A 25675-nucleotide genomic window follows, 5' to 3' on the forward strand; every position below is an offset into this window, starting at 1 on the left:
TCCCCCCGTCTCTACACCGCTAGCAGATCATTTTCAAAAGGTACCAGGAATGCTGACAGAGTTACAAGGCATCTTTCCCCCCCCCAAATACCTCAAGCTAGTTCTGTGCTGGCTTATCTGCACTGGCTTGGGGAATACACGTTGGTTTAAATATTATCTCGATTAGCAGACTGATTAATAGCTCTTGCGTCATCTTTCAAAACTGTGTTTAAGGCAGGTCAAAGCAAAATTCAGTTGCACGACATGAAATGCATTCACATATCCTTTCACGTGCATATTAAAATGTGATATTTGTTCTTCACTTCGGTGGGACATAGATCCATTGTCAATGACCATCCAGTGCACGTCAAGAACTAAGTTTAGAAAGTCCTGGCGTTTATGTTTACAGCTTGCTATACCTAAAGACCACTGCAGGAATTCACATTTATGTATGCACAACTCGATACATTTGAGGAACAGTGATTAGGACGAACGCTTTGGTTGTCTTCATTATTTACAACTTTTGTGCAGTGATGAGTTGGTCACACACTTAGAAATTATGGTCTGATGCCTCAATTGCTGCCTTATCTTGTGTATTTAAATTTCCTTAATTTTGTAAAATATGGAACGGCCATCTTGAGACAGACACTAGAACTCCTCTTGGCAAGACGCCAGGCTTGTGAATCCCTCGGGTCACAAGTGGGAGACAGAGATGCTCCCACATGATCACAAAAGCAGAACTCACGTGACCACAGGGACCCGTGGTCCAGATACACTGCCGCAGTGGCCGGAGACCACGAAGGGTACGGACTGGCCAACTCAAATTCCTTCCTCGCACTTGTACTCGGCACACAAGGCAATTCGCCCACAGGCTGTAAATTCTTTAACATCTAGACAGAATGCTTGAGAAACCAAACACATAGACCCAGGTAGAAAGATGCATTTTTTGTCTTGCTGCCATATTTTTAGGGTGTGTTTTTTTTTTAATCATAATCTTTATTTGAAAAGCAAGCATTGCAGATCCTCACTGTAATTCTTATTTAATCCCTTTATAAAGATGTTATGCCATTTTTACGTGCGGAATTTGGGGGTTCCAGGGTAAGCTGTGGCTGTTGGGACTCCTCAGTGCGTGCACACGTACACACACACACACACACACACACACACACACACACAGGCACATCCTCAAACAGCTGTGAACCAGTAAGGTGACTGTTTTTCCTCATTGTAGCCACTTGGCCAACGTGGGCCCATCCCCCGCCACGCTGTGCTGACGTGCGCAGGAAGCCGGAGCCGCACACCCCAGTGGGTTCTCCCCAGATCTCACCACGCCTGCAAGTAAACGTGGACGCAAAAAGAGAAGGGAAAGAGGACTTCGGAAAATGACACTCAGGAAGGAATAAACACCTGCTATTCTGAGGGTTGCTGTTGCTGTTGTGCTGTGTTTTGTTCGCAAAGTGCAAACGCGACGTCTTAGATTTCTTGTGTTCGCATCCTTAGTGTTATCCACCAATGATCTTCAGGAAATGATATCTTGTATTTGAGTTATGCTGGTGTATGTACTGTTTGCTTTTTTCATTTTGTTAATAGAAGAGACAGTTCACAAATGACTATGACCTGGGCTTCCGTGTTCACAAATGACTATGACCTGGGCTTCCGTGTAATTATAGGAACCTCTGACTCAAGATGGTCAGGTGATTATTATTTTCCAATGAGGGAAAAAAAAAGATCCAGGGGTTTTACAATCCATTAGGATCCTCCCAGGTCAACAAACAATCATGTGTTTAATTCATAATACTTGACCATCTTCATGTTCTCTGAGATGCCTTCAAAATGTTATGGCTATACCAGGTCATTTTTTTCAGATGAAATACATATATATTTATATAGAGAGATATAATTTTTTTCCAAAATGTCTTTAGGTTCTGCAAAAGCTGAAAGAAAATAAGGCCTGTTTGCATGACCCATAGGAACAAAGCACTTTGCAAACAGAGAAATGGGCATTGCTTTTATTTTTGTCCATGTGATTATGACTTTTTGCTTCATGAGCTGGGTTTTTACACGACACATTTCTCTGTCATTTTTTTTTTTTACGTGAAACATTTCCCTTGGCTTTCTTTGCACAAAGCTAATGTGAAAATATAGGGAGAGAGGTAATTTTCAGCTTTCCATTTTTTATTGTTAAGGTTGGAACTGAAATGGCCCAGTAGTTCATTGGAGAGAGATCATAGACCCACGTGGTAAAATTAAAAGAATAAAGCTTCTAAGAGAAAACAGAAGAGAAAGTCTTTGCTTCCTTGGGTTTAGCAAAGGTTTCCTGCTCAGGACTCACAATTGCTAACGATAAAAGAGTAAAAGAATCGACCTTTAAAAAATTAAAAACTTCAGCTGATTAAAAATGTAATTATAACAATGAATAGGCCAAACTCAGACTGGGAGGAAATACTTGCAATATATCTCTCTGATAAATTTTATTCAGGAAAAATAGTCCTACAACTTAATAATAAAAGACAAGCTAATATAAAAATGAGAAAAAGACTTCAGCTGACTTTTCATAAAGAAAGTTACGTAAGTGGCCACAAAGCACAAGAAAAATGTATTTAATATCATCAGTTATTAAGAGAATTCATATTAAAGCATTAGTTTTATAAACATTAATACGATACCTTGAAATATCTTCTAGAATAATTGAAATTTAAAACTCTGACAACAAATGTTAGTGAAAATGTGAATCAACTGAAACTCCCTTTTATTGCTGGTGAAAATTATCTGGCAGTTTCTTTTAAAGTTAATTATATACTGTGGCGTGTTTCCAACGCCACCAACCAATTCTCTGATGCTCCAGACACCAACGGGGTATCCTGCAAGTCAACTCAATTCTCGCACTATTGACCTGGATGGAGGCGTCAGATCCCGTGGCTCAAGGGCTCAGCCCCCAGGACTCCTCCCCTGACTTCAGACTCCAGGTGCAAGTCCAGATTGTCACCTGTACTTCTCACCCGATAACGGTAAATCTCAGTTCCCAGCAGCCACTTCTCGGGGTTGGTAATTTGCTACAGTGGCTTACAGAGCTCAGGGGAACCTTTCCCTACATTGACTGATTTATTATAAAAGACTGCAAGTCAGGAATATTCAGATGGAAGAGATGCACAGGGTGAGTTATGGGGGAAGGAGCGCGACGCTTCCGTGCCCCGCCCGCCAGGTACCACCCTCCCAGCTCCTCCCCCTGTCCACCCACAGGGAAGCTCTTCAGATCTCATTGTTCAAGAGGTTTTTATGAAGCTAAGCCTTCAGCTCTCCAACCTTCCCCTTCCCAGACGTCAGCGGGCAGATGGCTCCAACCCAAGGTTACCTAGATGCCCCACACTAGGTCGGTCACCTCATTAGTATGGTCTCAGGTGGGCTCAAAAAGAGCTCTTCATGAATAACAAAAAATACTTCCATCACTCAGGAAATTCCAAGAATATTATGAGTTCTGTGCCAGGACCTGGGGACAAAGACCAAACACATCCCTTATTGTACCCCATACACGTATCTATGACTTAGCAATTTAGCTTCTAGGTAGTTTTGCAAGAGGGAGCATCATCAGTTTAAAGGAGTCCTCAGTTACCTTCCACACTTTGCTGCCCTGAAATATCCTGGTCACTTATTTATCTGTGTTCTCTGAGAGCAAGGATCCTGTTTGAGTCACAGCGGTTCTCTCTGACTGCTGAGATGCTGTTTGGAACATGACGGTTTCCAAATAAACATCTGCAGAATATATGAAATAACGTCATCTTCATATTAACACCCTGAAGTAGACACTACGCTTGTTCCTATTTTACAGATGGGAAAACTGAGACCCAGAGCGATGCTTAACTTGCCCGTGATCACATGAGCAGTAACTGGTAGAGCTGGGATTTCTTTTCGTCAGTAAAACCCTGGAAAAGTCAGCCTGGAGATCGGCCTGACCTCTCTTTGGTTCTTAAAGACACAGCCCAGCCTCCGAAGTCCACCCGCTATCTCTTATGACCTCCTTATGACCTAGGAGGACACTTTTATCTGTGGTCTCCCAGCAATCGCCTTCTCAAGCCACAGACCCCTCAACCCTCCTTTCCTCTTGGAAGCAGCAGTTTCTTTAGTCTGTGTCAACGCTTTTCACCAGTCAGCTGGAAAATGTCCCCACATTCACAGGGAGAAATAAACACTGGGATTTCAAAATTGTGGAATAGATGAACAAGATTATACTGTGTAGCACAGGGGAATATACCCAAGATCTTATGGTAGCTCACGGAGAAAAAAATGTGACAATGGGTATATATATATATATATATGTTCATGTATAACTGAAAAATTGTGCTCTACACTGGAATTTGACACAACATTGTAAAATGATTATAAATCAATAAAAATGTTAAACAAAAAAAAAAGAAATACTGTACTGGGGCCTTTTTTTGGAAGCAGGAGATGGAAGAGGGGCCGGATGACCCCATGCTCTGTGACTCTCGCTGCTTTAAGAGTGACAAAATAAACAGAGCAGACAGACAAGATGCCTGGCCTCTAGGAGCTTGCATCCTGCAAAATGTGCTTCTGAGAAAATTATCCAAAGAAAGGTGCATATAATAAAGCCGGTGGCCAGGCCAGGGGTTATTATTTCAAAGTAATTGTCAACAGCACACAACCTTTCATAAGCTGTCATTTGAGCAAAGACTTGATGGAGGCAGGGGAGCGAGGTATGTGGCTATCTGGAGAAAAACACTATTTCAGCGTTGATGCTAATCAGAATTATCCTTGGGCAACTCAAAAAGGGCTTAAGACAAGAGAATCCCTCTGCAAGCCCAGTCCAGCCAGTTTCCCCGCCCGCAGCCCCGTGTTGGGGCAGGTTGCTGTGTCTGCCGCCAAGCCCCGAACGCACAGGATGGCTGACGCTTCAGGGTTACGCTGTGTGAAAATTCAATGAGCATATTAAGGGTCGGGCTGAGAGATGCCAAGGCACCAAACAGAGCGGGCAGCGGGATTTCCGCCTCCGTTTCCTGTTCAGCTGCGGACAATTGCTCGCTGTGTAGTGAGTGGGCAGCATCGTCTAAACCAGTTAGATGATCATCTTCCTCTGTATTTATTCCATTGCCTCCTTGTCTCTGTTTTTTTTTTTCTCCCTATCTCTTTCTCCCTCTCCTATTCATATAGGACTGATTATGTAATTCCAAGATGCCTAGTCTCCTCAGAGCTGATAAATGAATCAAGCCACAAATTTATATTACGTTGGTGAAAGTCAAAAAAAAAGTGTTAGTTAGGGAAAGAACTTCTTAAGAGCTCTCTAAAGATGACCTGGACTGCCCCATGAGTCTCTGGCAGGACGCAGGGAGGCTGAATGGCCCTCTGTGAGCATACCAGTCCGAGTACTTGGTTGCAAACAATGGTAACAGGATTGCAATGTGTTGAAATGAACGTATTGAAACTAATGGGCTGCTTTCAGAATTCCTAAGAGTCGAAGATGGAGCTCCACCACGGGATGCTCACTTCTGGCCCCGCATTTACGCCCCTCTTTCTGGATACAACTATCTGGACGGGATATCCAGTGGTTCAAGCCTCGTCCCCCTTCTTCCTTCTGAGCAGGCAGAAGGCAGGAAGAGGACGGCTGGCCTCTTTAGACTTGGTCAAAGGCAAGTGGAGCCCTGTTCTTCTCAAAACTCACTCGATGGGAATTACCCAGCAAAGAAAGTCTATGAGATGCAAGGCAGCCTTCCTCCCCAAGCGGGTCTGATCTCCCTGAGAGCTAGAGACATCATGGAAAGGCTGTCTGAACCGGGTGCCCTATAGAACAGGTAACCATCAAGACGTCTTCCTAAACAAAGTATTTAAGGCAAGAATCTGTGGGAGAAATAGGTACAAGCTGTCAAATTTTCAGGGAAAGAGCAAACCACACTGAGCTCTGGCACAATTATGACGGCTCTGGTTTTATTTTAATTGACCAGGTTACCCGGGTTTAGCCATTACACAGTCCAAGACCCACTGGCCACTGAAGTTCAGTGTTTGCATGTAAATGAGAGCACTTTGAGTTAGCAAAGCTCAAAAGGAGAATGTATGATAAGAAACGGGGTGTCCCATGGGATACAAGGGGAAGCTGAAACGGGGCCCCAGATCAGAGACCGGGATGCTCTCAGGAGCCCCAGGAGATTCTGCCTCTGCCTCCCGCCTCCTGACGCTGTCCTCTGACACCGCGGAGCCACTGCCTCGTCGTGGCGGGACAGGACTTCTTCGACCCCCAAGTGTGAATGCTACGGTCTGGCCAGGTCAGATCTTTCTTTGGGGAGCAGCCCGATTTTCCATCGCTCGGGTGTCGAGGACATCAGCCACACAGTGTGACTTCCCAAACTTGCAGAAAGACTCAGCCCACGTGAGGAGCCTGACATTCAGGCACAACTTCTAGGATGTGGTGCCTCCAAGGACGTGACATTTCCTGTTTAAGCCACAGTCAAACTTGACATCCAATTTCCATCGCCGTTGGTTACAAAGGCAATTTTACAATAATTAACGTGCCAAACTACCACTAACAAACCCAGTTAAGTAACATAAATTTCCCCTTGTTGTGCATAACTATGACAGGTGAAGGGCAGTGGGGGGCACTTTTAGATTGGGTTTTGTGTTTCTAATAGTTCGTTATTCTCCCATGGGGGAACAAACAGCATCAATAGGGATATTTTTTGTTTGAGAAGGATGAACCATTATTTTCCCACCTTACTGAGGTATAAGTGAACAATAAAAATTGTTCATATTTAAGGTACAAGTTGATGTTTTGAAATACATATCTATTGTGAAATTATCGTGACAATCAAGCTAATTAACACACCCATCACTTCTCCTAGTTACTATTTTACTATTGTGTATGCGCGTGTGTGTGTGTGTGTGTGTGTGTGTGTGGTGAGAACACAAGATCTTTTCTCTTAGCAAATTTCAGGCATACAATACACTATTGTGAACTGTAGTCACCATGCTGTACATCAGATCTCTGGAATTTATTCAACTTACATAAATGAAAATTTATCTTTTGAGTAGCATCACCCAATTTCCTCCTCCTCTGAGCCGCGGTAACATGATTTTACTCTTTAGTTCTACGAGTTTGATGATTTTATATTCCACATGTAAGAGGCATCATGCCTCTTCAGTAACTGAAATGAGCCCTTTTTGCAATCTCAGTATATTGAAACTGTTAGTTACCCTGGAGAATAGAAGTATCTCTTAGCCTGTCGCTGTCTGTCTGTCTGTTATCTATTTATGGATGTATTAGCTCTACATGCATGATTTTGAAATTTGAGGGAAACAGACAATATTGGCTCTGGGCTCTGTTAAATGATCAGCGAACAGGAATTACGATAAAGGAAGATCCTTCTTTGCAAGGAAAATTTTCTTTATCTGTGTTAAATAATCCTTCTAGAAAACAATAATGTCAAAGTACTTGACATCAATGCATATCAGAAGGAGAGAGAGAGAGAGAGAAGGAGAAAATGAGAGAGAAGAAGGAATGAAGGAAGGAAGGATGGAAGGAAGGAGGAGGTGGGAAGGAAGGAAGGAGGGAAAGAAGGAAGGAAGGAGAGAGGTTTATTCTTTCTACCTATGGCTTCCTGACCCTACAGAAAGTGTTTTATATAAAAAGCTTCTGAATCAGATAAGGTGTAAAAAGTGGCAGCAGTGGCTTAGCAGCAACCACAACGACATAATAATCACTAATGCTGAGAAGCCTGTCTCTCATTACAAGTCCTCCTACAGAGACTGTCAAATCTAACCTTCAGACCTAAGGACTGGACTAGTATTTCCTAGGCTACGTTCCAGGCCCGGAGGTCAGCGCCTCACCTCCACAGGTGATTCTCAACAAAGGTCAACTTTGCCCCCAAGAGGATATTTGTAAATGTCTGGAGACAGCTGTGGTTGTCACAAAACTGGAGAGATGCTTCTGGCATCTAGTGGATAGAGTCCAAGGATGCTGTCAAACACACTACAACACATAGCACATCTCCCCTCCATAAATGATTACCTGGTCCCTAATGTCAATAGTGCTGTGGTTAAGAAACCCTGCCCTGCGTTCTTCCCCTTTAATTTTCTCAGCCACCCCACGGAGCAGTTGATATTATTATGGCTCAGCCAGGCTTCAAGGTCACCAAAGCATTTCCCTTCTCCTCTTGGGCCATAACTAGACAACATTTTTCAGAAGCCATAAGACTGACTTCTGGCCAATGGAATGCAGGTGCAGGTGACATCGTCACCTCCATTTTGGATTTATAATGATTAACGGAACTTAGCAGTCCTACTCTGTGTTAGATTTAAGACGGTCACACAATCTGTGCCGTTCTTCCCACAGGGAGGTGGGGTTCACGGAAACTTGGAAACTTGGCCAGTTCTGTGATTAGCTGACAAAGATCACAAAGTAAGCAAGCATTGGAAGCCCAAACCCAATCCAAGTGCCCTAAACTAGGCTGTGGCAAAGCTGGATATCAATTAAAATACTGTCATTCTAACTTGCCACCTTGCATCGGTCCTTACCACAAATGCAAATGGCTCAGGGAATCAAAGTTTAGGGACATTCAGATTGAATGGTTTTATTATAGAGGTTTATATGCGTGAAAAGGTCATTATCATCTATCTGCGTGGGTGACATTTTGCAGGTTTGCAACCTCCTGTGACATTTCTTTAATGAATCAAAGGTGCTGAGTGATTAGCATCTAGAGAACGATAGAACGATTGAACTGGAAATGTCAGTCACAGGGAAAGGTCAATATTCCAAATATTCCAAGAACCTTTTTTGAACCTGAAGGAGAGACACGTTAAGGAATTCACACCTACTTGACTTCGGAGGCGAACTGTTACAGCTCATTCACGTTTGCATCAGGTAACATGTTAGGGTGAATGGCATGGAGACATTTGTTTCATTTCTTCTTAGTTTAACACAGTAAAGCAAATGACCCATAAAGAAGAAAAAAAATATTATGTTTCAATCAAAAAGGTTATGAATATGCAAATGATATAGTACGTCGTAGAGCGTGTTAAAAAAAAAGGAGCTTGCAGCATTTTCTTAATGGAAATTTTACGAAGCTTTTAGAGGCTGTTTGGTTACTGAGAATGATTAACAGTTTGTTCTATTACATTTCATAATCTGCATTTCTGATGATTCTCACCACTTCAGAATTAACATTATCCTAAACGTTACAGGATATTACGGCAAAGACCAAACCCCATAGACTTTATGAACTTGATTAAACTTGAGGAATGATGGAAATCATCTTTTCAGTGATGTCATAATTTATCTTAGGTCTTTGGAGGCTATAGCTTTAATTGTGTGTTTCTAGATTTAATCATTGTACCCATATTAATTAATCCAGCAGCAGAAACAGAGAAATCCGTAATGGCAGTCAGCCCAAAGAAGTGTGTTTAGACGCTAATTAGCTTCTGGGATGTGAGGGGCTCTGCTCCACACAGTCACTTGGGGATCTAGGCTCCTGCTGTCTTGTGACTACACCATCCTCTAGGATCTCAAAGACACTGGCTGCCTTCCTTGTCTTTGGCCAATGGATGAGGAAAGAGCATGGTAGAATGACTGTATGGGAGGCTATCAGGAATTCTGCCACACAGGAACTATGCTCACATTTCACTAACAGCACTAAGTCACATACTCCACTTACTGCAGTGGGGCTGGGAAACAGTCTACCTGTGTATCCAGGAAGAAAAAAATCAGATGCTGTAGAATGTATAAGATCTACATTCATTGTATGTTTTGATGAATCCCTTCGTTTCTAAAATAGAAAAGAAAAGAAAATCCATCCATCAAAAAAAAAAAAAGCACTCTATTTTCTAGCCTCACTAAAAGGGGCTTTGCCAATTAGACCCTGTTGTGTGAGATGTGATACAGGGGCCACGTTTGATAGATGTGATGCAGGCACATGAACGTGCAGCAGGTTTCCTGGGTCAGTGGTGGTGGTAGCTGCCATGGTTACCTCCTACTTGAAGGTTCCTCCCACTCCATGGCTCCTCCCATCTTAGGGCTCCTCCAATAAGAGAGTTTCTCTTACCTCATGGCCCCACCCATGAGATGGCTCCTCCCACTCCACAGGTCCTCCCATCCCATGACCCTGCCCATCTCATGGCTTGGCCTATCTTCATTTTTCCTTTGCCCCCCTGGCTCTAAGGAGTGTCTCTGAAAGTTGTCACTGGCAGCTTAGACAGGGACATCATCTACCCTTGCTTGGAACCATTCTTGAGCTCTGTAATATTCCTTAAATAAGTCCTTTTCTGATTAAATTAAGTGGAGTGAATCTCTGCAACTCGTGATGCTGAAATGTAATAGTCCTTTGTTTGGGGGAAAATAAATATAAACACAGCAAACACGCATGACTTAATATGGAAAATTCACTCTGTCTTTGACCATCAGAAGAGTTATTTGTTTTTTTAAGCCATACAATATATTATTATTAATTAGTATTATTAATATATGATTGTTATCATTTCAAAATTATAAGATTTCATCTCTAAACCCTGATACCTGACTCCACTTTTTTAAGCAAACAGAAGAATTTGGCACGTTTGAGAACAGATATAGGGGACCCTTTATTCCTTAATTCATCAAACGCGTTTTTAATGCCTATGATTTACCAAACGCTGGGAGAAGAAACCAAATCTCCAGGCATTTTCTTGCAGTCACATTGTATCATCTGATGCCGCTCTATGTATTATCTCTTGTAAGATACCGATCATGTCTCAAAGAACCAGTTTCCGTTTTATTTAATGGAGATGGCTGATTTCTGATTTCTGATCCTAATTGCCTAGATACGCTTCAAAATGAGAGACTGCGCACTGGAGGTGTAGCTGCACATTTCCACAGTCACGTGAGTTGTTATCTTTCCTGAAGCTGAATCAGCAGCATTCAGATCTGTGTTTCAATCCTGGTCATTGTCAATGAATCAAAGTATAGCCCTCTGTGAAATGACTTTATGGTGATTGAATTGCTTTTGTCCTCTAGGCATGATTGGACTCTGAAAGATCTTAATCGCTGAGGCTAGGAGGTTAGTAAAGAGGGGCACTAGGTTACTAAAGTCCTTGATGACGCAAGCCTCATTCTCCTCTTTAGAAGGGACTCTTCATGGGGCTGAATAAAGGTGTTTAATACAAAGCACAAAAGTATTAATGTTCAGAGGACACAGATTCTGGGTCCTGCATTTCTGATACAAAGCAAGGTTTCTCAACCTTCGTTAATACTGTTCTTGGGGGGGGTCTTGTTGTGGGGGTGTCCTGCGAACTGGGGGAGGCTTACAAGTACCCCCAACCTCTCCTCACTCGATGCCAGAAACACTCTCCTCCCAGTGATAACAACCAGAATTTCTCCAGACATGACCAAATTCTCCTGGAGGAAAACGCACCTTCTCATTGAGAACCGTGGGTTTTAAGAACTAAGTTTTTTTTTAGACTCACGACTATAGAAAACAAACTGTGGTTACCAGAGGGGAAAGTAACAGACACACATTACTAGATATACAACACATAAACAGCAGGGACCTCCTGTAGAGCCCAGGGAACTATATTCAATTTCTTGTAGTGAGCTGTAATGGAAAAGGAACTGGAAAAAAAATTATGTATGCAGGTATGTGTGTAACTGAATCGCGTTGCTGCACACCTGAAACTAACGTTGTCAATTGACTACACGTCAATAAAAAATAGAATTTAAAAAAAACGAGGACCAAGTTTTTTTGGGAGGGGAGGGCTATTTTTATGAGGTTGCTACAGGATCAGGATGTGAACTCACACACTCCTCCTTCTTCGCAGGCATCTGCTGTCTTCCCACAAGTTCCCAGCTCCCACACCGCAGGGCCCCCAGGGGTGCTGGGGTTCACTCCTTCCCCCTCACTCTCTTACCCGCTGGCTGACTTCGGTGGTGGGCACTGCCGGCGGAGAGGGAAAGGAAAGAGACATCAAATTCTGGGGAAGAGCATGGGATTTAAGCCCCCACGCCTCCCTGTACCTGATCTGGGTGAGACAGGTCACCTGTCTGAGCCCCACTTCCCTCATCTGTAAAAGACAGAGCATGATGATCACACCTAACGCACAAAGCGCTTTGTGAGGATTTGAAGGAAATCGAGCTTGTCTGCTTCACTTGTTTGAGCTCCACATTTGAAGAACTGAACACAACTTACTGTGTTCACTGTGTAAACGATTCACAGAAAATTCATTTTAGAATTTTAAATTCACTACTCACTGATCAAACAGAAGTGAGTATAATAGTTTTTATAACAAATAATCATCTTTCGAATGACAGAGCTGAGTCTACTCCAAATTCTCTTTTTCCTCCATCAATTGAATAGTAAGGGAGACGAAACCTCAGGTGTGACAGAGCCACAAGAGGGGAGAAACCTGGGTCCCTGAATGACTGTGTGGAGCAGAAACACCCAGCATCCCACACTGAGCTATGGTGTAAGCAAAAACCGAACCTCATCAGCTTAATCCAATGAGCTCACACGGTCCCCAATAACTGAATAATGCCTTGTGATTTCGGTGTCTAAAGTGGCATTTTATTTGGAGTCCTAATAGGATTAAAGATGCCCTAAAAGAAATTTTGCAGTCTCTCCAAAGCAGACTGGACCTCAGAGGTGTTCTCTTTAGTCTGCACAATGTTGAATTTGCTCCAAAAAATTTTAAATTCAGAGATTTTATACAAAATACAAATTTCTGGTATTCTGTGAAATGTTTGGTGCTATTGGGAACATGTAATGGCTGGAGCTGAGAGCAAGCTCCCTTCGCCACACTAAATTTCCCATTCACCTCCACGGGGTCCCCCTCCCCACATTCAGTCACCTTTTCTCTCTTCTGACTTTGACACCTGCCACAGATTGACAGCGAAGGACTAGTAATTTAGGATTTTTCTCCAGCTGAAATTTGAGAATTATTCTTGGGATATCAAAATTGTATTCTACCCTTTAAAAGGAGTCTAAAACGGTTCTTAACTTTAGGAAATAGGAACTTCATTCATTTCCTTTCCGCTTCTGCATTTCTGAATGTTGGCTCATTCAAAAGCAAGAGATGACTTGATCGTTTGATTTTTTTTTTTCCTAAAAGAAGTTTTGCTAAAATCCAGACCCATGACTCTTCTTTCTTTATTTCTCTCTTGCGTGGCAAGACAGGAAAAAAAATCCAGGACCAATGTCTAATGGATAGGTCATTTGTATTAAGGTTATAAATATCTACCACCTCATATTCAATATGAGACTTCCATTAAGAATCCACCTGAAGCATGAAATCTAATTCATTATTGTTTTGAGAAATTATTTCTTTAGGATATCAACACAGGACAAGTTTCTTTATCAAAATCTACTGCTTTGTATCGTTCATAACCCGATTAAAGTTCATTTTTTCATACTAATGATACTTTCAGGGAGGTATTTTAGTTTCAGATATATTAATATATTTGACAATGTATTTTATTTAATGGCTGCTGTGTTTTGGAGCAAAAGAATAAGATTTCTACGGAAAATTTCAGGCTTCCCCCTTTAAACCCTCCTGGTGTGTCAGATTGGTTATTCAGGTAAAACTTAGACTATATTCTCATTCTCGTCGCTTCCACTCATCTTGTTCCTCCCTCTCTTTCTTCAAAACTTTTTAAAACATCTTCTTCTATTTTCTAAGAACAGTATCTCATGACTAATAATAGCTCCTGGCTCGGTGGGATACTTAAATTATGTCTCATTTGCAAGTGAAAAAAATCTATTAGGTCTAGACAAAACAAGGAAATTTATTGAAGCCTCCAGGGAAGTGTTGAGCTGCAGGTACGGCTGTATCTAGGGGCTCCGTAGAATGTAATTTCTCTTTTTCCATCTGCCAGTTTTTTTTCCTCTTGTGTCACTTGCAAGAAGATACACTTTTTAGTGAAGACAATACGGGCTGCCTACAGTTCTGGTTCCCTTTCTTCCAGCTATAGGTCTATTGGAAATCAAAGTTATTTTTCTTCCGTGAGCTTGAACATGTGTTGGGAGAAGAAAAAATTAACATCATGGTCCTGAGACTGCCATCTTTTGAAAGTGCATTTGGCCCTTGGCTGGCATACTGAAACTTGGTTTTCAGGAGGGTTCCCAGTATTCCCTGATATGAATGGTTCACTTGGTCAAAATTATTTGTGTGAACCATATTGTTTATGCTGACAACATGATTTCCTTCTGGGAGTCTAGGATTTTGGAGCATACCAGGCAGAGGGTGCCTACATGACCAGCCCCCGAAAAAATCCATGGACAGCGAGTCCCTAATGAGCTCCCCTGGTAGACAGCATTTCAGATGTGTTACATGTTGCTGGAGGAATTAAGTGCACGTTTGTGACTCCACTGGGAGAAGATTCTGGAAGCTTGCCTCCGGCTTCCTCTGCACTTCGCCTAGGGCAAATCTGTTTTTCTTTTTTAATTTTTAAAAATAAACATATACATATTTTTGTTTAGGTATAGTCTGTTTATAATGTTGTGTTAATTTCTGGTGTTTTGCACATTTTCCATCTGCTAATTTTGCTTTGCACCTTTCTGCCATAACAAACCTTACCCATGAGTTGACTCTGTGCAGAGTGCTGTGAGTCCTCCTGGCTAATTATTAAACCTGGGGTGGGGTTGGGGGCCTGATACACTGGGTGGAATTCCTGCCAACTGTAAACTTCATCAGTATGACAGATCCCATGAGCATCTGGCAGGCTCAGCCCTCCCGCACCCATCTAGGTCTTCAGGTAATGATGTGTGTGCACCCAGTAGGAATTGTACACAGTTGCCAATTAGTTGGACACTTTTGATGCTAGGGGGAAAAAATCATTGGCATAGTGGTATTTTTTTGAGAATGAAAATTACACATATACATACCTAGAAGTTTCAAATAATCCAACAAAGGAAAAAAAATTTAAAGCAACCCCTTACCTTTTACCCACTTCCCTGAACCCAGAGGCCATCACTTCCTGTTACTCTGGTATTTTAAGTGTTTGCCTCTATAGCTGTAAATCGCATGGTTATATTTCTATGTCTTGATTCTTTGCAAATGTTTTCTTCTTGCCTAATCTCTCTTTTCCCCCAGGTTACCTTACTCTGTTTTTGTTTATTTTTTTCCTTTAAGCACCATTTATGTTGTAGGATTTCCTCATTTGTATGGTGATCTTTGTTTTCCGTTCACATCAAAGGGTGGAGAGAGATAAATTAGAGGATGCGGCTTGGGCACCACTGCAGGGGGATCTGGCTGGCGGTTTTATTACAGAAGCCCTGGTGTCAGTCACCTTGGGTGTTTCCAGAGGTGAAATAGTCTCTTGTCATGAGGGTCTTGGTCTGACCATCATCCTTTTGGAGCAGAGCTGGAGAAGGGGGCTGTGCTCCCAGTGCACAGGTGCCCCTGGGGTTGTGTTCCCAAGGGGTGCTCACTGCACCCAAGATTCTGGTTAACTGTCTGCAGAAAAGATTCCAACATCAGGGAAGGGCAAGCAGGTGCACGGGACTGGGGAGGGGGTAGAACTCTGCGGAACAGATCAGAGTTTTTCTATATGGCTCCCTTGTCTTTCCCCATTAGGGTAGGATTTTTGCTTTCTCACGATCAGCAACTTTCATTTATTGCTGTTGCTTTTTCTATTACATCCTCTCCCTTTCTCTTTGTCCCTTGGATGTATGCCTTAAAGATAAAACCAATATTCTCATTTTTGTGTTGTTTGGGAAGGGGTGGGAGGGGAAAAAAAACCTGTTAACTTTCACATTTTACTGAAGCTGATTCACTGAGTATTAAACATTATTGTCTGAATAATTTAACATTGTGCAGACATCGTTATAATGGGTTGCCCAATGCAAGCTTTTAATGTATTTTCTGTCCCATATGATTACTATCAATTTCTTGATTATTCCATTATGGCCCATTCTCAGCTTTTAGTGTCATCTAATTGCCAATAAAATACAAAAAAATTCAGTACTGAGGGTTCATGATGACAAAATCAATTTTTTTCCCCTAGTAGCTACAGTTTGTTTGTAAAACAAGATTTTATGGGGAGGGAGGGAGGAAAAAAGGGAACAAGAACGTAAAAACACATTAACATATTTTTCCTGTCTGGATTTGTTTGATGCATAATTCCCTGTGCACTTTAATGCTCTGACTTCCCCCCCAAAAAATCCATTTTAATCAAGGCACCTCTGTGCCTTTATGCCCCGAAGTCCTATGGAGCGCAGGCAAAAGGTCAAAATGGATTCATAACGTGTTCATAATGCACATTTTCATTCTACGGGTATATTTCTTGAATGGATTTTATGCCACATATTGATAACTGGACCTAATCCCCAGGTCTTAGCATGTTAACGCTACACCGTGATTAATGGGCTTGTAAAAAAAAAAATAAAAAGCAACGTTTTCATTTTCCGGACACCCCCAGCCCAGCCAGGAAACCAGACAGTACTTTTGATATTCAGCTCACCCATGAATGAAAACACCACAGAAGCTTATACATTAAAATAATTTCTGTTTGTCTTGATTTTTTTTCACATTTTTTTCTCTTTATTGCTGTTTTCAACCTGTTCACTGTCACTCACTTCAAAGAAAATGATACATTCTCTACCAGATAAAGGCATTTTATTATGACTTGCAAGACTCATGTTAAATGATTAAAGAATTATTTGCTTTTTATTGACAAAATCCCCCATGAAAGCAACATGTCATAGGAAAGAACTTCTTCCCTCCCTTCCTTCTTTTTCTCTTTCCTCTCTCTCTCCCCGCTTCCTCCTTTTCCCTCTCTTTCTTTCTTTTTTCCCATACGCCTTAGTATTTTTTTTTATGTACAAAAAGGAGGAAGAAAGAAATGACCAAAGGAAAAAAATACTCAATCAGCTCAGGTCAGTCCTTTCTTTGGCTTTATGAACCAGCCATGATATTGATTTGTATCCAGTATTTGAAATTCTTAGCCACACTTTGTTTCCCTCCATCTATGTTATCCTTTCCCCAAAGCCTTCCTTTCTCTTGTTGTCTTGGGAGTCACCTTTTATAATTTCCTGGGATGTCAAGCCTTTGTTTTAATTCTACAATGATCGCTGTCTACCTCCCCAGTGAAAAAGAATTTAAGAGAGGCGGATGAAACCCCATACGGCGGAGGCTAATCCCACCTACCTGAAGGAGCCGGGAACGGGGCAGGATGCATCCCAGCCGCCAAACACCTGAGCGTGCGTGTGCCTCCTGGCCCCGGGATGGGGAACATGGGCGCCTCGCGGATTTTTAAGAGTCTCATGAATAGAGCTGCCAGCTCTGCTCCCTTTTCTAGATTTTAGGAGCAGCAATAAATGATACAGAGCATTAGATCATATTTTGCAATTTGCCGTGATGGGAAGGGGAGTTCTTCCTGTGACTTCTTATTCCAACTGGCATCTCTCGGCCACAGAATCCTAATAAGATGTCCAGCGCACCTTCCGTTGGAGATCTATTTCTGAAAACGAGTCCTTCTGTTACCAGAATTCATTTCACATCGAAAACTATGTTCTGAGGACATTAGCCCTTTCATGCCATCCTCCCAAATGCACTCCCCCTGGTCCTAAGAGAGCCTGGGGACATCAAGGCTGATCTTGGGTGACGCAGCCAAGAACTGATGGCTGGATTACAGTTTCGTGGCTTTGGGGGCACTGTATCCCCACTGGGGGGTGGCAGTCTTATTTCCTAAATTCCACCGAACAATGAAGTTGATTTCACGTGTCAGCTCCCCCGCCAGCCCTCCCCGCCCTGCGTCTTACTTCTGACACGCTGCCCAGCCTGCACCAACCTGGTGAGTCCTGTTCAGTGTCTTCGTACACCTGAGACGGACGGGAATGCTGGATGTGGAAAGCCACAGCAGCCGAGAGAGCAAAGCAGGGGTCGGGGTAAAGCCAGGACAGCCCGTGCCCCCATCAATCCTGAAAACACGTGATTCGTTAAACCCCAACGAATCATACGCTCTAAGCCACCGCACTCTGTTTCAACCACTTTCATGGGTGGGTGCTCCATAAGCAGGATACGCTGGTCACAGGCTACCGCGTCTGTGTGCGCGTGGACTGCGTGGGGCGGTGGGTGCACGTGTGTGTGTTGGGTACGGCGTTCAATGCCGTGTTCTTTCTAGAATTCCTTCTCTGATCCTGTTTGCTCCTTTTCCCCCCACAGTCTCGGACAAGCAATCCTGAATCCTTCTCTTTGGTTTTCATAGCCTCACCCCGCAGTCTGACTACCATGTGCTGTCTTTTCACAGCTTTCCGTGCGCTTTCTTGAAAGTTCCACACGTGCAGATTTGTTTCTTGTAAGCCACCCGAGAATACCTATTTTCTGCCATGAACATTCCAAAAGGGAAAAATCTCTTTTCCCTTATTCATCCAGGACCCAACACAGAGCGAGGCTGTGCTGACAGCTCGTCAATATTCCTTTAACAACCAACCGGTTCCATGGGGACTGTGTGTAAAGTAAGACTAAATAGCTCAGAGAATCCACATGGCTTTACTTTACTTGAAGTTTATCAGCTTAAACCCAAACCTGGGGGGTCCGTATTGGCTTCTTTTTTTTAATAACAATGTTTAAACCACTTTATTGTGCTATAATTTCCGTACAGTAAACCACACGTACGTCACATGTACAACAGGATGAACTTCAATGGATGTACACACCTGTGAGACCATCACCGCAATCAACACAGTTAGCATTTCCATCCCTCCTCAAGAGTGCGAATTTCGAATTCCTAATTTACCCCTTCCCGCCCCCTTTTCCCCTGGTAACCATCAATTTTGTTCTCTCCGTCTGTGAGTCTGTGTCTGTTTTGTAGATAAGTTCCTTTGTGTCTTTTTTTTTAATTCAGATTCCAAATGTAAGTGATATCATATGGCATTTTTCTTTCTCTTTCTGGCTTACTTCACTTAATATAATATCCTTTATATGTGGAATCTAAAAAAAAGACACCAGTGAACTTCTATCAGCTTCTAAGGGGTTTTTGAAAAAGCTCTTAGTTTCAGTTACATCACTGGAAAGTGTGTTTTCTTATCACACATTCTTCTATCATTATTTTTTTAAGTTTTTATTTCTTTCTACCCAGATATTCTTGCTCACTTCCGGGGAGTTACCCCTCCTCCTCTGCATCCGAGTGGTCCTGGAGAAGTCTGTAAGGACTGCCCCTTGGGAGAGCCCCACTCGGGGCATCTTGAACTTTGCCACGTAGCCAGACCAGGGGAGCGACCCTTCAAGAGATCTGACCACTCCTTCCCTTTTGCATATTTTTCTTACTCCACGTGACTTTATTTATTTATCTTTTTTTTTTTTTGCGGGGCGGAGGGAGTAATTAGATTTATTTATGTATTTATTGATTTTAAATGGAAGTACTGGGGATTGAACTGGGACCTGGTGCATGCTGAGCACGCGCTCTAACCCTGAGCTCTACCCGCCGCTCCACTTGGCCTTAACATCCCTGCCCTTCTCTAAGCTCTTTGGACGCCCTCCTGCCCTATTTGCAGCTGTTCACGCCCGTTTAAATCTCTCCCCATCAACAAAGCCGCTTATGTTTTCCGGCCCATTTACTGGCCCAGCTGTTGCTTCCTGCCTGCAGACTTTTTTTTTTTTTGCAGGTTCATCCAAGGTCTGTCCACCCCGTGCATCAGTTTTCCTACAGAAAACACGGTGAGTTCACATTATGGGGGTGGGGGGGGGCTGCAGACAGGTTCTCTTGCCCTTTCCATTTTATTAGAGAATCTTCTGTTCATGTTACTCAAGTCATCGTGGGGGTTTTTCACCCTGAATGCAGTGAGGTAACATGATGATGGTTCCTGGTGTTAAAGAGAAGATTATCTTTCATCCGTTTTGGTCCAGTCCAGTTATAATCCTCTATTTTGTTCAATTTAATTGTTCAATTCCGCAAGTCTCCTTGAAGTACCATCAGATTGAAGACGATCATAACCCAACCCCCTCTATAAAGTTATCTGTGCCTTTAAGAACGCGTAATAAACATCACGACGTATTTTATCTGACGAGCTTTACTAGTAACTGACGTTGCTACGGTATTTCCCCCAAACACGTCGTATTTGTCTTATCCCGCGAGACACTCACTTCAAAAAACGGCAAATGCCACATCATTCGGAGGGCTGTTACTCTTCATATTGTCTCCTCACAAAGTATGGTCCTCCAAGCCATTTCTTGTTAAAGGAAATGAGTTTGCACTGGGTGATGGGCTATAGGTTTGCTCTCTGTTTGGTTTTTTAATTCTTTGAGAATAAAGGTGGCAGGCAGTAGACACAGGGGTAGGTTATTTAAACTCTCTCTCCTGTGCATCTCATTCTCTGCAGGCTGACCTTTCTAAGACCCCAGAAAGGCATAAGCGAAGATGGAAATGATCGTGCAGGACCCGCTGAAACAGTGGCAGGAAGTGGCAGGTGTGTCGGGGGCGGGTGATGGCGGGGGTGGGGGAGGGCGCTGCAGGAGGAGGAAAGACAGGCCTGGAATATTGTGAAATAGTTTACAACGTTTTGCCACTTGAAACATTCTACAACTTGAGAGACTGCCAGTTAGCTTTGGGAGAGGTTAGAAGGCGGAACGATGGGTTTATTGAAGTCAGGCGAGAAAAGGAAGTGCGTTTGCCTTTTCTGTTTGCACTTGTGTGTGGGTGTCAGTGTGTCTACCTGGTTCTTCCTGTGGCACTTGTGTTCTCATATTGAGATTCTGGCGTCATGTGACAGAATCATGCGATTCTAACGTGGATGTGATCACTACCGAGAAGAGGAGGCGTATGTGGGAAGAACATTAAATTCAGATTCTGAAACTTCGGGGCTTTGTCTGGGCGGAAAGTCATACAAATGTGGGACCTCCCTTTTCACACCTAGAAATTGGCTCCTGATCTCTGCCCTGCAGGTTTACAGGGATAGAGGAACTATGCGAGAATCTGCTGAGTTACTGGATGCGACAAAACATGGCCAGGAACCCTATAAATAGAAGAAAGCATTTTTAATTACTCGCACACCGCACACACTGGGGCACTGCTTCTCCAAATGTGATCAGGGAAACACTCCAGGGTCTCAGGAAACTTTAAGAAGACAGCGAGGTGAGAAAAAACATTTTTAAATAATACAGTGGAGTTTTCTAGAGGCTACGTGATGCGTGACTGTCATCACGTCTGCATGTGTCTTCCTGTGTTTTCTAAGATATCCTAAAGTAGATAATGTGGGGCACAAATACACACATTTCCAGAGAATAACTCACTTTCTTTTCAGTCCTTCCACCAGGCTTCCACTACATGCCTTTAGCTCTGCCTGCTCAGTCTTTGCAACTTCACTTTCATTCAATAAAACACTGTTGCGAAAACCCAAAGTTTTCCTGGAACCTGTAAGAAAACACAAGAAGTGAACTGCTGCCTTGCTTTGAAATGACATTTTAATTCTTTCCAAAAAATGTCATTTTTTTCATTCTTCCCTAAAGCTGCGATTTTATGAGTCAATAATATCCATAACTACCAGATATTATTTGTAATATAGGGTTCTTATATTTAAAGTTGACTAGTCAGATTTCAAAATGGAGACTTGAATACTTGCTTTCTCAACCTAAAGCTCTAAAGTTTGCATTAAAATGCTGGAAAACTTAAATCTAAACTGTGAGATAGTCTTCTGTCTCATGAAAGGGGAAAAATCTACTCAAAAAAAAAAAACTAGCTTGACATTTAAATGAGAAATAAAACATGACAAAATATATCTTCCCCTTAGTCTCATAAGTGTCAATTTGTTGTCTTAATCACTAGAAAATTTCAAATCATAATGTGGTGTCAGTTAGAGTCTGTGATCTTTCCGAGTGTAAAGAAAAGGGAATTGGACCTTTTTTAATGTAGATGCCATGCGCTTATTAAAAGTCAAAACTTAATTGGTACAGCTTTTCATATTAGAAGAAAAAAAAAAGACCGGGGTGCATCTTAAGCATAAACCACCATATTGCACGTGCTGAAGAGATGCGCACAGCAGGTCAAAGGACATTAATACTTTGCACAGCTGACACTGCCGAATTTCGAATGGAAGGAATGGTAATAAAACCAATTACGGAGCCACAGCTTTCTGCGACTCTAATTCACATTTCAGTTGTTTCTCTGAGCTTGGATTTTTCCCTCCTTTGAGTACCTTTCATTTAAATTATTCTTAGTGATGTCCAGCCACGGGGCTAGAGGACACTGAAATTAGCATTCTCCAAACCTGTAATTATAGGGGATTCAACTGGTTTTTTGCACTTAAGCAAAACTTGTCGTTTGACAGAATCAAATACCTGCCACCATTTCACCCAGGGTTAACTGTGAATTATGGATTGTTTGCAGGAATACGGCATGAAGTAGTTACTGGGACCCATTCCAAAGTCGGGGTGAATTTACGACACATTTGATGCTGGCTAATCATTTATAAAGTCTGTTAAATTTGTCAGGACGACTGGTGGGAGAAGATCGATTAGAACTAATGTAAAATGTAATGAAATAGATTGACTCCTTATGAAATATTAATATTCATTAAATCTGGTCATTCTAAGTCTACGTTTGTAATCTCTCCTTTGTGGATACTCTTAATTCAAGCTGCAGATGGTGGCATAAGCTCTTATGGCCAGGTGCACCCACATTGCTACATAATAGGTTTCTGAACAAACTTACAGTTACCAAAGGAAAACGGGGAAGGATAAATTCGGAGTTCGGGATTAGCAGATACAAATTACTGTATATAAAATAGATAAACAACAAGGTCTTACTATATAGCACAGTGAAGCATAGTCAATAGTTTATGATAACCTATAATGAAAAAGAATATGAAAAGATAGATATATATATATATATTTATGTATACCTGAATCACTATGCTGTACACCAGAAACTAATGCAACATGGTAAATCAACTCTACTTAAAGGAAAAAAACTTTTGAAAACAATGAACATCAAATTTAGGACAGTGGTTGTCTTACAGCGAAAGATCGTGGTTGGGGAAGAGAAGTCAACAGACTTCAACTCTACTTGGTGTAGACAGAGCTACACACGTATAGTTAGATATATGTAGCTGTGTGATTGTATATTCATGAATAGACGGATAGATAGATAGGAATGAAATTGAAACACCCTGATATCCCACATATTGGCACATATGCATATGTTATATGCCAACATATTATATATAATTATAAGTATGTTCCATGTAGTATCTATTTGGCATATATTGTATTTATATATATATATATTTTTTAACATATGTTTTATATGCCAATTTGGGGTGTCTGGATATTTCTGTTTTATTCTTATTCCTCTTAACAAGATTGCACAAGGTTCTCTTTCTGGTTTAACCAGACAACGGATAATAGGGACGTCTGTTTTCCAAAGTAAGGTGATACAATACCACTTGTAAAGGCTGTGAATGACAAATATGAAGGTATAAAAGTTTAAGAGTTGAACTATTTAGACAGTATAGAGAGCATTTCTTTTCTATCATTTGTGATTTCTTTTTCTTTTTTTTTTAAGTTTTTTTTTGGGGGGGGGCTAATTAAGTTTCATTTATTTATGTATTTATCTCAGTGGAGGTCCCGGGGATGGAACCCAGGACCTCGTGCATGCTAAGCACGTGCTCTACCACTTGAGCTGTGCCCTCCCCCCGAGAGAGCATCTCTTTAGAGAGTCATTTGTGTACTCTGATTTCAGTCTCCTCCAGAGATGCTCTTTTCTCATAACCAGCCACACGAAGGAGGCAACACCTCTGAGGTTGCCGTCCGCCAGAGGCAGACCCTGAAATGCGGGTTCAAGTGCAAATAGTTTCTTTGGGAGGTGGTATCGCAAAATTCTGGTCAGGGAGTGGAGGGGAAGAGAAGGAAGAGACGTGACTTACGAAGGGTGGGTTACGACACTGGTCCACGCTGCGGGGCAGCAGGAACTTAGTCTTGACCGGGAAAGCCTTGGAAGGGCTGTGGAATGTGCACATCAGCGCCGCCTCCCCGTGAGAAGGGACAGGGGGCCTGGGCTAGTGACCCACCAGCCCTGGTCGGCTTCCGCTTCGGGGCAGCGCGGCGCGGCGGAGATGGTAATTGTCGGCATTTCTGTCCTGCCACGTGCAAAGACAGAGCCAGTCCTTGTAGCCAGTCCGTCTCAACCGCCTAATTGGAAACGCTTTTGGAATTTGCACAGTAAGCTGCAGGGTCAGAAGGCGCAGTGGGAGTGCCTGTGAGCTCAGTCTTAGAAGTCATGCTCCTGTCAATGCTCCTTATCTTACAAGTACCCCCCAAAAGCTGTATTGTAAAGAAAACCTGGGTCCTACAAAGATGGCCACATTCTATATAATGCGTAGCTGTTTAAACATTTTTGACTATAAATGTGTAATCTGATTTGGTTTCTAAATTATTAATGGTTGCTTATCTCATTTGAGGCAATGTTGAAGATAACATAGCATTTTTAAAACGGGCGCCTGGCAAGTTACCAGTCACGAAAGCACCTGTAATCCAGGAAACTGAGTGGCCCATCTTCCAACCACGTGTGACTATATATATTTTTAAAGGTCAGAACAAAAGCAACTACTTAATTAACCGAATTCACAGGGAGGTTGTCAGATTACGGATCTTTTGTTAGGCTGTTTGTTGCTTAAAGGAAAAAAACAAAGTCAGAAGTACTTGTGTAATCTTGAGGTCAGAGCCAAGTTGGCAAGTTTAATATCCCAAGAGACCGGTTATGTCTTTTTCTGGCATTTGGTCGATGCCTGGGTACCTACTGAGGGACCACGGCCATGAGAAATACTTGCTGTGTGAATATGGGCCGTTGCGCTACTTGGTGGATAGAATTCCAGTGTTTCTCACACTGACACCTCTGCTGGACAGCGATGGTGGTACAGGAGATAAATATGTAGCGGAGGGAGAAGTTCCATCAGGTCGAGAACGGAGGCATTAAATAAAAACCAGTGTTGCAGAGAAGGGAGATAAACAATGTGTAATTAGTGGCAACATATTTGCATTGGGTCGCCACAGTTTTATGTGATAGCAACTCTTAAATACATCAGTCTGCTAGCCGCACCACATCCCTTGCTTAGGTTTTACTAGGCATTTTAATTAGATGTGAGCACCTTCAGGGTGAAGGCTGTCCTGTTTAATGCATCTGATACGATGTTTGGTGGAGAGTCGTGCTTCTGTCCATCAGGGTGAACCAGGTAGTGCCAAAAAAATAAAAAATAAAAATCTCCCCGGCTTACAACAACAAAAGAGTGTTTGTCTAACGCGTTGAATGACTAACAGGGGTCAATGGGGGTAAAGAATCTGTCACTGTAGTTGGTCACAGACCTGGGATGATGAGGGTCCATCAAAAGACGAGATTTCACAATGATGGCGGTGGAGAGTCAAGACCAAGCAAACGAACGCTTGTGTTTTCCATTTTTCATCAGCTCAAACGATTCACTTGGCCCCACCTGCCTGCAAGGGGTGGGGGTCATGAGAACAACCAGCTGTGTCCTCAGAAGGACATCTGTGAACAGGACCGAGCTTGGCTTCTCTGCTCAGCAAATCAGTCCCTGCCGCATGACCACACTGCTCCAACCCTGAGTGCTCTGTCTGAACTTGAGTCACTTACACAAAAACATTTATTAGCTATTTCCTCTGTACCCGGCAGTACACAGGGCACCAGGGAGTGAGCACGGGACAAAACAGCGAAGCCCTGGCACAGGGGGAACCTGTTCTTAGACTCTCTGCACATGCGTGAACTGTATTCAGTCATCATTTTACA

At 42.5% G+C, this 25675-nt stretch overlaps 1 long non-coding RNA gene across 1 annotated transcript in view; it reads right to left on the reverse strand.

Moving 5' to 3' along the window:
- Positions 1–21114: 21114 nt before the first annotated feature.
- LOC140691018 (uncharacterized) overlaps positions 21115–25675 on the reverse strand; it is a 122045-nt gene continuing 117484 nt past the window's right edge. Inside the window, exon 3 of the long non-coding RNA XR_012066468.1 lies at positions 21115–21292. This is a non-coding gene — a long non-coding RNA (uncharacterized lncRNA). The remainder of the gene's footprint in view (positions 21293–25675) is intronic.

The sequence above is a fragment of the Vicugna pacos genome, chromosome 32 (assembly GCF_048564905.1).
Source record: "Vicugna pacos chromosome 32, VicPac4, whole genome shotgun sequence".
Taxonomy (NCBI): Eukaryota; Metazoa; Chordata; class Mammalia; order Artiodactyla; family Camelidae; genus Vicugna; species Vicugna pacos.